Source organism: Notamacropus eugenii, chromosome 7 (genome assembly GCF_028372415.1).
Source record: "Notamacropus eugenii isolate mMacEug1 chromosome 7, mMacEug1.pri_v2, whole genome shotgun sequence".
NCBI classification, from domain to species: domain Eukaryota; kingdom Metazoa; phylum Chordata; class Mammalia; order Diprotodontia; family Macropodidae; genus Notamacropus; species Notamacropus eugenii.
Window position 1 is genome coordinate 42,702,988 of NC_092878.1, and position 14,571 is coordinate 42,717,558.

Genomic DNA, 14,571 nt, shown 5'->3' on the forward strand with positions numbered 1-14,571 from the left:
CAATGGATCCAGGCTCCCGCCAGCTTGGGGAGCCCCTGTCTGCAGCCGCCTCTCAGCTTCTACCTCCCGGGGGGGGGCCCGAGCCATGGGGGCACCCCACTCCCCTCTCGACCAGCCAAAGAGACTCTCTCACCGACTCTCGTCACCTGTGGGTGGGGGGGCTTTTGCCGCCACTGTAGATCCCGTCTCTGAAGCCTGCTCAGATCTGTACCTCTCAGAGCCGCGGCCGCCACAGGTCTGGGCTGGGCTCCGTGTCTGCAGCGCGACGGACCTTTTGCGAGAGGTTTGTAGGTCCCTCTGTGGGTGGAGGGACCCGCGTGGCCACAGGATATCCCATCTCCGTAGCCCGCTCGGATCTTTTCCTCACGGTGTCGTGGCCGCTGCAGTGCTGCACTCAGCTCCCAGTCCCGGCGCCCAGTCCGCAGCGCGAAGGACCCCCCGTGAGAGGTTTGCAGGTCTCTCTGGAACAGAAATCTCCCTTGCTTCAATATTCTGTGGCCTCTGGGTGCAGAATTCACAGTGAGTTGGTCCCCTCTAGCCATTCTGTGGGTTGTGGGTTCGGACCTATGTGTATGTGCGTCTTTCTACTCCGTCATCTTGGCTCCACCCCCCACATTGTGGTTGTTGCTGTGTACACAGTTCTCCTGCTTCTGCTCCTTTCACTCAGCATCAATTCATATAAGTTTTTCTAGGCTTCTCTGGAGTTTTCCTGTTCATTGTTTCTCATATAACAACAGTATTTCATTACATTCATATAACACAACTTGTTCAGCCATTCCCCAATTAATGGACATCCCCTTCATTTCCAGTTTTTGGTCACCACAAACAGAGCTACTATAAATATTTTTGTACAGGTGGGACCCTTTCCCATTCCTATGATCTCTTTGGGATACAGTCCCAGAAGTGACATTGCTGGGTCAAAGGGTATACACGTTTTTGTAGCCCTTTGGGTATAGTTCCAAATCGCTCTCCAGAATGGTTGGATCAGCTCACAGATCCACCAGCAATGAATTAGTGTTCCAACTCTCCCACATGTTCTTCAACATTTATCATCTTCCTGTTTTGTCATGTTAGCCAATCTAATAGGTGAGATGTGGTACCTCACGGTTGTTTTGATTTGCATCTCTCTAATCAATAATAATTTAGAGTAATTTTCATATGATTATGGATAGCTTTAATTTCTTCATCTGAAAACTCCCTGTTCATATCCTTTGACCATTTGTCAACTGGGGAATGGCTTGTATTCTTGTACATTTGACTCTGTTCTCTATATATTTTAGAAATGAGGCCTTTATCACAGACATTAGTTGGAAAAATTCTTTCCCAGTTTTCCGCTTCCCTCTTAATCTTGGCTGCATTGGTTTTTTTTTGTTTTTTGTTTTTTGGTTTTTTTTTTGTGCAAGAACGATTCAATTTAACATAATCAAAATTATCCATTTTGCACTTCCTGATGTTCTCTATCTCTTATTTGGTCATAAATTTCTCCATTTTCCATAAATCTGACAAATACACTATTCCTTACTCCCCTAATTTGTTTATAGTATCAATCTTTATACCTAGATCATGTATCCATTTGGAGTTTATTCTTGTGTATGGTGTCAGGGATGGATCTATGCCCAGTTTCTGCCACACTGATAACCAGTTTTCCCAGCAATTTTTTTCAAATAGTGAATTCTTATCCCAGAAACTGGGGTCCTTGGGTTTACCAAACAGTAGATTGCTATATTCATTGACTACTGTGTCTTGAGTACCTAACCTATTCCACTGGTTTATGTTTCTATTTCTTAGCCAGTACCAAGTGGTTTTGATGATTGCTCCTTTATAATACAATTTGAGATCTGGTAGGGCTAGGCCACTTTCCCTAGCATTTTTTTTTTCATTAGTTTCCTTGATATTCTGGACCTTTTGTTCTTCCAGATGAATTTTGATATTATTTTTTCTAGCTCTAGAAAATAATTATCTGATAGTTTGATTGGTATGGCACTGAATAAGTAAAATTTAGTTAGAATTGTCATTTTTAATATATTAGCTTGGCCTACCCATGAGCAACTGATGTTTTTCCAGTTACTGAGATCTCACTTTATTGGTGTGAAGTGTTTTGTAATTGTGTTCATATAGTCCTTGAGTTTGTTTTGGCAAGTAGACTCCCAAATACTTTTTAGTATCTTCCATAGCTTTAAATGGGATTTCTCTTTCTATTTCTTGCTGTTGGGATTCATTAGTAATATATGGAAATGCAAATGACTTTTCTGGGTTTATTTTATAACCTGCAACTTTGCCAAAGGTGCTTATTATTTCAAGTACCTTTTTACTTGATTCTCTAAGTATATCATCATATCATCTGCAAAGAATGATGAATTAGTTTTTTTCTTTGCAAGTTCTAATTTCTTCAATTTCTTTTTCTTCTCTTATTGCTACAGCTAGCACTTTTAATACCATATTGAATAATAGTGGTGATAATGGACATCCTTGTTTCACCTCTGATCTTATTGGAAATGCATCTAACTTATCCCTGTTGAATATGATGCTTGCTGAGGGTTTTAGGTAGATACTGCTTATTATTTTATGGAAAGTTCCATTTATTCCTATGCTTTCCAGGGTTTTCAATAGGAAAGGGAGTTGTATTTTGTCAAAAACTTTTCTGCATCTATTGAGATAATCATGTGGTTTCTGTTAGTTTTGTTGTTGATATGATCAATAATGTTAATAGTTTTCCTAATATTGGACCAGCCCTGCATTACTAGTATAAATCCAACCTGATCGTAATGTATTATTCTCATGAAAAGTTGCTGTATTCTTTTTGCTAATATCTTATTTAAAGTTTTTGCATCTAGAGAAATTGCATGAGAGAAACTGGTCCATAATTTCTTTTCTCTATTTTGGCTCTTCCTGGTTTAGATATCAGAACCACGTTTGTATTATAAAAAGAATTTGGTAGGACTCCTTCCCCAATTTTTAAAAATAGTCTATATATAGTATTGGAATTAACTGTTCTTTAAATGTTTGATAGAATTCACTTGTAAATCCATCTAGCCTTGGAGATTTTTCCCTAGAGAATTCATTGATGGCTTCTTCAATCTTTTTTTATGAAATGGGGTTATTTAAGTATTCAGCTTCCTCCTCTGTTAATTTGGGCAATTTATATTTTTTTAAAATAATCGTCTATCTCATTTAGATTGTTGAATTTATGGGCATACATTTGGGCAAAGTAATTTCTAATTATTGTTTTAATTTTCTCCTCATTGGAGATGAGTTCACCTTTTTCATTTTTCATATTAGCAATTTGGTTTTCTTCTTTTTTTAAAGTCAAATTGACCACAGGTTTATCACTTTTATTGACTTTTTCATAAAACCAAATCTTAATTTCATTTATTAGTCCAATAGTTTTATTAATTTCAATTTTATTAATCTCTCCTTTGGTTGTCAGTGTTTATAATTTGGTATTTACTTGGGGATTTTCAATTTGTTCTTTTTCTAGCTTTTTCAGCTGCATGCTCAATTCACTGATCTACTCTTTCTTTGTTTTATTCATGCAGGCATTCAAAGATATGAAATGTGCTCTAAGAACTGCTTTTGCAGCATCCCGTAAGATTTGATAGTTTGTCTCATTATTGTCAATCTCTTGAATGAAGTTGCTGATTGTTTCTATAACCCCCACATTCTTTATGATTAGATTGTTTAGTTTCCAATTAGTTTTTGTCTTATATTTCCATGGCCTTTGATTACATATAAGTTTTATTGCATTATATCTGATAAGGATGAATTGACTATTTCTGCCTTTCTGTACTGGATTGTGATGTTTTTATGGTCTATTCCATGGTCAATTTTTGAATATGTGCTTTGTACCACTGAGAAAAAGTATATTTCTTTCTATTCCCATTCAGTTTTCTCCAGAGATCTGTCATATCTACCTTATCCAGAGTTTTACTCACCTTCTTAACTTCTGTCTTGTTTATTTTGAGGTTAGATTTATCAAGTTTAGAGAGGGGGAGTTTGAGGTCCCCCACTAGTATAGTTCTGCTGTCTATTTCTTCCTGTAACTCCCTTAACTTCTCCTCTAAGAATTTGTATGCTAAACCACTTGGAGCATATATGTTTAGTAATGAAATTCAGGAAATACTTTCCTTCCTTATCTCTTTTGATTAGATCTATTTCTGCTTTTGCTTTGTCTGAGATTAGGATTGCTACTCTTGCTTTTTTTTCATCAGCTGAAGCACAATATATTCTACTCTAACCTTTTATCTTTCTGTGTGTGTATGCCCCTGTTTCAAATGTGTTTCTTGTAAATGACATATTGTTGGATTATGGTTTTTAATCCATTCTACTACCCAGCCCAGTTTTATGGGAGAGTTCATCCCATTCACATTCACAGTTATGGTTACTATCTGTGTCTTTCCCTCCATCCTCTTCCCATATTTGTTCTTTTAGTTCTCCCTTCTTCCTTTCTCCACAACAGAGTTTTAATTTTTGACCACCACATCCTGCAGTATTCGCTCCCTTCTTTCATTCATCCTCCCTTTTAATCCTCTTTTCCCTTACTACTTCTTCCCTCCCTTTTAGGCTCCCCTCCCCTGTCTTTCCCCTTTTCCCCTCCTACTGCCTATAGAGCTAATTGTATGTCTATACTTAACGGAGTTTGTTGTACCCTCTTTGAACCCAATCAGAAGAGAGTGACTCTCAAATGATGCTTATGTCCCTCCCCTCTTTCCCTCTACTGTAGTATATTTTTGTGCCTCTTCCTGTGATATTTTTCTGACTTCTTCTTTTCATATCTCCCATTACAATCCCTTCACACTCTGAAACCACATTTTTATCATGTCATTTACTTTATACTGCTCTCTTTATCTATCTATCTACCTATCATCTACCTATCATCTATCTATCTATCTATCTATCTATCTATCTATCTATCTATCTATCTATCTATCTATCTATCTATCTAAGTATCATCTTCCCTTGTAGGGATACAAACAGTTTGCCCATATTGAATAACAAATTTATTTTTTCCCCCTGTTTACCTTTTTATGCCTCTCTTGAGACCTGTGCTTGAAGTTCGAATTTTCTGTTGAGCTCTGGGCTTTTTTTCAGGAAGGTCTGGAAATCCCTTATTTCATTGAATATCCATCTCCTTGCCTGAAATATTATGCTTAACTTTGCTGGGTAATTGGTCCTTGGTTGCAGTCCCAGCTACTTTGCCTTATGGAATGTCATATTCCAATCCCTCTGATCATTTAATGTAGAAGCTGCAAGGTCCTGTGTGATCCTGACTGTAGATCCTGAATATTTGAATTGTTTCTTTCTGGCTGCCTGCAGTATTTTCTCCTTTACTTGATAGTTCTGGAATTTGGCAACAATATTCCTTGGTGTTTTCAGTTTGGGATCCTTTTCAGGAGGTGAATGGCGGATTCTTTCAATGACTATTTTGCCCTCTGGATCTAGAACTTCTGGCCAATTTTCCTTGATGATTTCTTGAAATATATTGCCCAGGCTCTTTTTCTCATCATGGCTTTCTAGAAAAAAAATAATCCTTAGATTTTCTCTCCTGGCTCTACTTTCAGTTGTTTTTCCAATTAGATATTTTACATTTTCTTCTGTCTTTTCATTCTTTAGATTCTGTTTGACTGATTCTTGATGTCTCATAGAGTTATTCGCTTCTACTTGCCTGATTCTAATTTTTATCAAATTATTTTCTTCAGTTTACTTTTTCATCTCCTTCTCCATCTGTCCAATTGTTCCTTTTAGGGAGTTATTTTCTCCAGTTAGGTTTTGTACTTCCTTTTCCTTTTGTTCAATATTCCTTTCAAATTCTTCTGTGATTTCTTTTTTCATATTTTTCAAATCATTGGTCAGTTTTTCTTCTGTTTCTGTAATTAGGCTTTAAAAATCCTTCTTCAGCTCTTCCAAGAGTGCTTGTTGGGCTTCCAACCAGTTCATATTCCCTTCTGAAGTTTCAGATGGGAGTATAGTCTCAATGCTGACCTTTTTGGTTTTAACATTTTGGTTCTTGTCTCCACAGAAAGATCTATGATCTTTTCTGCTTTGCTTCTTACTCATGATGATCACCCTTTTACTGGCTTTTAAAGTAGATCTCTGTGTCTGGGGCACAGGGAGTTCTGTCCCACAGTTCTTTTGCCTAAAACTTGAGGCTTTGTGAGTTGTGGCCTATCATTCTTTCAGCTAGAAGCTAAAATGCTACAACTTAACTGGTGCTGAGCTGGCTAGTGTTGGAAAGCAGAGGCCATGCGAAATCTTTTTGGGTTACCCAGAGTTAGTCTGGAGCTAGCTGCGTTAAGTGTGGGTAAGGGGTGGTCTGGCCAAAGGAGGTCTCCTCTTCTGAGCTAAAGCATTGGCAAGTTCAGCAGTTGGTGATCCCATCTGCACTAGTGCCTTCCAGATTCTCCTGGGGTGCTGAGGCACACCTGGGGTCCTGGTGTTGGTGATTGTAGGCTTCATCCCCCTGTGGCTCTGGATCTTCTCCCAGTTTGCTGAGGTGGGGCTGTCTGGGACAGCTCTGGTCCTGAACTGGTCCCCTTAAGTCACAGCAAGAGGGATCCTCCTCAGCGATTTTTCTAGACTCACGGGCTAAGGGACTATTTACCCTTTCTGCTGCTCCCACTGTTCCAGGATTGTTCCTGAGGATATATTCTCTAGGGTCTTCAAGGTCATCAAAATGAGGGAGGTAGCAATTACCAATCACTCCACCATCTTGGCTCCCTGAAGTCTCCTTTTTCTCGCTTTAACATAGTTTTAAAACCTGCTTTTATTGATAAAAAACAAAACACACACAAAAAAAAACCAAAACACTTGCAAAGTATTTCTTTAAATATTTTTGGCCACTTTATTTTAGCACACTGCCAGGATTTTTTGACTTCCCTGTTTTCACTGATTCTTTGCATTTAAAAAAAAATAATTTCATTGACTCTGCTACTTAGACATGCAGGGGAATTTTCAGAGTGTATTTTTATAAATCTTTGGCACACATTTTCCTGATCTTCCAATATCTTCCCCAGGCTACTTCTGGGTTAACTTTTAAAATCTTACTTTTGATTCCCCCCCCCCCTTAAATAGTCCCTGCATTTTCTTATAATTCCTTTTCCCCCTTCCTCCCTAAAACTGAATAATTATGTGATGGATTTCTTGAGTTCCCTTCTTCAACCACCACCATGTTGCTAACTCAAGCCTTGATTGACACCACTTCTCCCAGCCTCCTGTCCCCTCTGAGTGGTAAGCTGAAGGAAAGACTACCAAACTCTACACAATGTCTGCTTTATAGATGGCACAAATTAAACTGAGTTCCTTTCACTTTGCATATGTTACTCTGCCTAGTTTCAACTCCATAGAACAAAATACCCCAGTGTTGGGAGTATTGTCCCTTTCCCCACTTCCTGCCTCTTTTTATTTATCCCTTTAGATTATAAGCTCCTTGAGAACAGGGATTCTTTTTCTTTATTATCAATTATAACTCTGGTGTTTAGTATAGTACCTTGCACATAGTAGGCAGAATTTTTTTTTTCAGTTGGAATTGGAAGTTCCCTGATAAAAGTTTTGACAGTGAAAGTTAATTCTGGGAGAAATTGATGAAAATAGCAATCTTGTAAGATTTTTGTCACACATTAATATCCATCATTATTCTGTGGAAGCCAAGAAATCCAGGAAGTGGTTTTTTGAAAATGTGATAATAGTAGATTAATTTAATTTGTGTTGACGCTTTTCATATCTAGACTCTATTCTGCTTCCACATCAAAGTTTGGAATTTAAGCTCACAAAAAGTCACAGAAGGCTTCCACAATGTCTGGGTTTTCTTATTGAAATTAGAAAAAAACCCCACAAGAATGGATAAAGAACTGTACTAAGGACCAGGAGGCTTGAGTTTCATAGCCCCTTTTGCCTCTAATATGTGTACAACCAGTGTCTAGGTGAAGACAAAGGAATTTCCGCATGTGTACACACATACATGCATGTACATGCAAAATATAAATGTGTATATTTGCACATATGCATATAAAACATGCATTTATAGAAATATGTATATAAATATATACATTAATATGTATATTAATGTGGTTTAGAATTCTTGAAAGTAATGTTTTAAAACCTCACTCTTCGCAGATCAGAGCAATCATATGACATAGAAAAAATATGGAAAACATGGAAATTTTTCATTTATTCCTTTTTTGCTGGCAGAAATTCTTAGTAGGCTTAAAGAGGGAAGGTCTTACCTATCCATTCAAAAAGCATTTGTTAAGTACATACTATGTGCAAAGCACTGGGCTAGGTACTGGGAATCCAGAGGCAAGAAATGGAAAAGACCTTACTCAAAAAGAACTAACGTTTTACTTAGGAGGAAGCAATACGTATACAGATAAATAAAAAAATGAATACATCTACCGTGGTTTAAAATCTATGAAGAGATAGAGAAAGAACATTAATAACTTGGGAAGGAAGAAAGATCAGCAAAGATCTTGGGGAAGAAGTCCATTTGTCCTGTGCTTTCAAAGAAAGTGAGAATTCTACAAATCAAAGTTGAGAAAAGAGTAAATTATGGGCTATTGGGTCACCTATAAAAAGGCACAGAGGTGAGAAATGAAATGTCAAATATGGGGAAAATCTAATAGGACAGTTGGAGTCAGAGACTGAATGAGAAAGTGTAATATGATGATCAATGTAGCCATGTAGTTGAGGGCTTTAAATTCCAGAGGGAATATTTCATATTTTATGCTAGAATTAATAGGTAACCACTGAAAGTTTTAGAATAAGACAATGACATGTTCCAGTCAAGACTGTGGTTGAGACTAATATTCCTACTCTTTGAAATAGAAGTAGAATAAGAGGTTAAAAAAATAAAAATGTCCCTAACTCATGCTATCCTAACAATGTGATTGTTTGAGTGGGATTTTACCAAATCTTCTCCACCAATACAAATTGCTAACTTCTCTTCAATTTATAGTCTAGAGCATTGTCTGGGGAACTGAGAAATTAAATGAATAGGCCAGGGTAACGCATCCAATACATGTAAGAGGTTAGCTATCTTTCTAGCAAACCATGATGCATCATTGATTAAAATTATATCTTGAAATATGCATAACATAATAGAGTATGTCTTATGATAAAGAATGATATTTATAGTAGGGAAGTCATTGTGTCTGGAGGAGCACTTCTGAAGTCTCCATGTCCATCCCTGATAGCCACTGAAGCCTGCTCCCCCCTACTCTCTTGATGCCTTTGAGGAAGACTTTCAAGCAGCACCAGACACTAACAGAGAGTAGAAGATATGAGACTTAACTGAAAACAATATTCTACCAAGATACTGGTGAAAACGGAAAGATACATGGTGAAGAAACAACTTCCTGTATTGGATAAAACCAAATTCTTTGTACCTGATTATATCAACATGAATGAGCTAATCAAAATAATTAGAAAGTACCTACAGCCAAATTCTAATCAAGCTTTCTTCCTCTTGGGGAATGGACACAGCATGGTGACCACTTCAACACCTATTTTGGAAGTGTATGAAAACGACAAGGATGAAGATGGGTTCTCGCATATGGTATATGCTTCTCAGGAGACATTTGGAAAGATATCTTCAGTGTATGACCTAGTACAAAGCTACAAATACTAGAATTTTTTGAGCCCTCACCCAGAAAAAGAGGGATGTTACTAACTGAGATTATCAATTCATCTAATTACAACTCACCAAAATGGAAGTATTTTCTACCTACTACCTTAGGGATTTTAGTTGTCTCTTCTGTTACATGCATATGTAATAAGACATGTTGAAGTCCAAAAGCATATATAATACATCTTTGGAAAACTTCTGTTTCACCTAGGATATCTTGCTTTTTAAGTTTTAGATTTAGAAACATACCTTGCATTCTAAGTTGTCAATAAAATGGACATTTGGATTGCCGCAGTGACTTAAAAAAATACCAATTTCAATTCCATTGCTAACCTTTAAGCTTTTAATGAAATAGCAGTCTTTGTTCATGGAAACTGCTAATTTTTATAGGAAGATTTCTCTTTGTGTATCTTTAGGTAGGACTGTCAAATGTCATATCTATTTTTTTAATAGTTCATCAGTGTTTGCAACAAAATAGGTTAAATGAGGGAGTGGAGAACAAAAACAGTCTACCTTATTCTGGAATCAATGCAGAGATTCCAAATTAGTAAAGCAACATCTTTCTTACTGTCACTTATTTGTTACCTATATGGTCATATTGAGAAATATGATATATTCTATGAATAAATTGAATTATTTATCTTAAATACTTGGCTTCCATAAAGTTCTGAGAACAGAGGGATAGCATTTCTTATACTATAGATTTGCAGTGATTATTTCATTAAATAGTTGCACCAAAAGAAGTTTTCACTGATGCAGTTAGAAACTACATCATCCTAGAACTTTGAAACATTAAAATTCATTTTGTACTCCCTTACACATTTTGGGTTAAGTCTGTAGTCTGATTTGTTATGTTTCAAGTGGCAAAGTAACTGCTTCACTAAAATACTTTATTAAAATTTTAACTGTAAGCATACTTCAGCTATCACTGTTAATCAACCCCTCTAACCAATTTATGTGCATGGCATTTTGCAAAGGAGAATGTAGCGAAGGGGTAAAGTTGCTTTCAAAAATGTCAGTTTATTTAATATCTTGAACAAAGGACTATAAGTGCTTCCTGCTACTTGCATGGGATTGACAACTTATTTTCATGGAATGTCACAGAAAGTTCATTGTTATGCACTTGGACTTATGTATGTATGTAGAAGATCAGCTCAAATTACCTTTTTATATTTAGATGTATGTGAGATATCTACAACTGTTAGTGAAAGTTATTTACTATAATAGAGAAAAGTAATATTACTACATCTTGGCACTATGGTTATTGCTTGAAAAAAATTTTTAAAAATGGTGTTTTAGAGACCATAAAAAAAAAAAAGGGCAGGAGATGTGTGGGATTGAGGTAATTAGAATAATAGGATAGACAAATTTGTTTTCATGAAACTGGAAAAAGTTTCAGCACAGACTAAATTAATACACCTAGGATAAGACAGGAAACGATCAAATGAATGAGCAAAAATATTTTTGTAACAGATTTCTCTGATAAAAGTTTAGTGTCTAAGATACATAATTAATATATACACACACATATACATACATATATACACATGTGAACATATATGTAAATGCACACACATGTATATGCACCTGTGTATACACACAAATATATTTCAGACTCCAATAGATAAATGATCAGAAGATATAAGCAACCATTTCTCAAAGGAAGGAGTGAAAATTATTAACCACATGAATGAATATTCCATATTACTGATAACAAGAGAAATACAATCAAAACCTCAAGTTTTCATCTCATACATTGCACATAGGCAAAAATGACAAACAATGGCAATATTCAAGGTGGTAGAAAGATAGGCACATGGGTGGATTTATTGTTGGCAGAGCTATTCACCAGCAGAAGCATTTTGGAAAACAATTTGTGATTATGCAAATAAAAATGACCACAATATCCATAACTCTTGATTCAGAGATTCTGATACTAGGTTTATACCTTAAGGAGGCTGTTGATATGAACAAAATCACCATTTACACTAAAATATTTATAACAGACCTGTTTGTGATCACAAAGAAAGAGAAACAGTGGAAATGCCCATTGATTAGGGAATGGTTAAACAAATTGTATTACATGAATGTAATGGTATATTAATTACTCTGCTGTAAGAAGTGACTAATGTCCAGAATCAAGGGAATTAATGAAAAGAAATGCTAGGGAAGGTGGCTTAGCCCTACCAGATGTCAAATTGTATTATGAAGCCACAATCATCAGAAATATTTGATACTGGCTAAGAAATAGAGGGGTAGACCAGTGGAATAGGTTAGGTACTCAAAACACAGTAGTCAACTAATATAGCAGTAAACTGTTTGATAAACCCAAGGTATCTAGCTTCTGGGATAAGAACTCATTGGTTGACAAAAACTTCTGGGAAAACTCAATAATAGTGAGGCAGAAACTGGCCAAAGACCAATGCCTGACACAGTCCACAAGAATAAAGTCCAAATGGGTAGGTGATCTAGGTATAAAGGGTGATACTATAAGCAAATTAGGGGAGCAAGGGATAGTGTATTTATCAGATTTATGGAGAACTGAGAAATTTATGACCAAACAAGAGATAGAAAACATTATGAAGTGCAAAATGGATAATTGTGATTACATTAAATTGAATAATTTTGCACAAACCCAATGCAACCCAAATTAAGAAGAAAGCAGAAAACTGGGAAAGAATTTTTATAGCTAGTGTCTGATAAAGGCCTCATTTCTAAAATATGTAGAGAACTGAGTTAAATGTACAAGAATACAAGTCATTCCCCAGTTGATAAATGGTCAAAGGATAAGAACTGGCAGTTTTCAATGGAAGAAATTAAAGCTATCTATAGTTATGTGGAAAAAATGCTCTAAATCACTATTGATTAGAGAGATGCAAATCAAAACAATTCTGAGATATCATATCACATTTGTCAGATTGACTAATATGACAAAATAGGAAGATGATAAATGTTGGAGAAGATGTGGGAGAGTTGGAACGGTGATTCATTGTTGGTGGAGCTGTGAGCTGATCCAGCCATTCTGGAGAGCAATTTGGAACTATGCACAAAGGGCTATAAAAATACTTATACCCTTTAACCCAGCAATGTAGTTTCCAGGGCTGTATCCTAAAGAGATCATCCCAAAGAGAAAGGGTTCCACGTGTACAAAAATATTTATGGCAGCTCTCTTTGTAGTGGCTAAAAACTGGAAATCAAGGGGATGCCCATCTATTGGACAGTGGCTGAACAAGTTGTGTTATATGAATGTAATAGAATACCATTGTGCTATAAGAAATGATGAACAGGAAGGCTTCAGAGAGCCCTGGAAGGATCTTTATGAACTGATGCTGAGTGAAAGGAGCAGAACCAGGAGAACTTTGTACACAGCAACAACCACAGTGTGCAGGCATTTTTCTGGTAGACTTAGTCCTTCATAGCAATTCAAGGACCTAAAACATTCCCAAAGAATTCTTGAAGCAAAATACCATTCACATCCAAAGAAAGAACTATGGAGTTGGTATGCAGAATGATGCAGACTATTTTCTCTTGTGTTACGTTTTTGGTTTTTGTTTTTGTTTTTGTTTTTTTTTGGTTTTTGTCATGGATGGTTTCTCCCATTTGTTTTAATTCTGCTATGCAATGTGACTCAGGGAATGTATGTGTGGAACCCATGTAAGATTGCATGCCATCTTGAGGAGGGAGGAGAAAGAGAGGGGGAGAAAATTTAAGACTTTTGGAAGTGATTGTTGAAAACTGAAAACAAATAAATTAATTTTAAAAAAAGTGACTAATGTGATGAATACAGAGAAGCCTGGGATGATTTACATAAACTAATGCAGAGTGAATTATACAGAGCCCAGAAAAGAATATACACAATAACTACTAAATCTAAATGGAAAGAACAATGAAAAAAATTAAATGTGAATGTTGTGAAATTATAAAGTGCAGACATGACTCGAGAAAGGACATTTGAGAAGAAACTCCCACCCTATTGCTTTGCGTAGTCATAAATGTTACACATTGCACTTGTTCTAATACATTTGGGATATATGAATCATGTATACTGATTTTTCCTTCTTTTCTTAAAAATACTATTCTTATATAGGAAGGCTCTCTGAAAAAAGGAGGGGAGTGAATATTAAGGGGGAAAGTGTGGTGATGTAAAAGAAGCATGAATATCTTTTTTCTTTTGAAAAGGAGAGATTAGTTTATTATCTTGAATTTTGGTCAAAAGAATAAAGAAACTATTAGGTATCTGTTCAAGAAAAAAAAAATGCATTTTCAGGCTACCTGAGGTGATACTATAGTTGTCTTATGGTAGAGACAAAACAAGAGACTTGGAAAAGACATGAGTACTAGCAATAAGGAGTTGGTTAAAGCTGTGAATGAGTATACTTGGACATGAATCTGATTTCCACCACTCTGTGGTGATTAGAGATTTTTCTTGCCAGTCATGAGTCTCTTCCCAAGCACTAGCAGATGGACATCTCCTACAAATAATGCATAATATTCCTGGAAATCCTGCCCTCATTAATTGCTGGGAAACATGGAAAGAATCCAAAGGGCTCTGCTCATGTGTAATAGCAGAAATCACGTTCCCAGAAATGTCATCTTACATAAAGTAGGAAGAATGCATTGAAGCATTGGATAGTCCTTCAGTGAAAGGTTAGAGAGTGGGTGGTCCCTATAGAAAACAGATTCTGTAAGCCAAGCCTAAGTTTTGTACATTGTTTAGCAGCTTCCAAAGAAAGGGAATAAAAACATGTTTTCACAATGTAATTATTAATTAAAATGTATTGGATGCCAAATCTGCATATCAGTCTTGGTGCAGGAAATGAAGTTTGGCATGGCCTCACACTCAGTATTTATGAAGCACATTTGTTGGAGTGGCTTTGCAGAGTATATAAGATTAATTCTTCTAATGTCATTTGGAGGGAAGAGGTAAGTACTATCAGGAGAAAATTAAAGTGCCA

The 14,571-nt window shown here is 36.3% G+C and overlaps 1 pseudogene; it reads left to right on the forward strand.

Annotated features, from left to right (window-relative positions):
- Positions 1 to 9,216: 9,216 nt before the first annotated feature.
- LOC140513063 (microtubule-associated protein 1 light chain 3 beta pseudogene) lies at positions 9,217 to 10,437 on the forward strand (annotated as a pseudogene).
- The last annotated feature ends 4,134 nt before the right edge of the window (positions 10,438 to 14,571 follow it).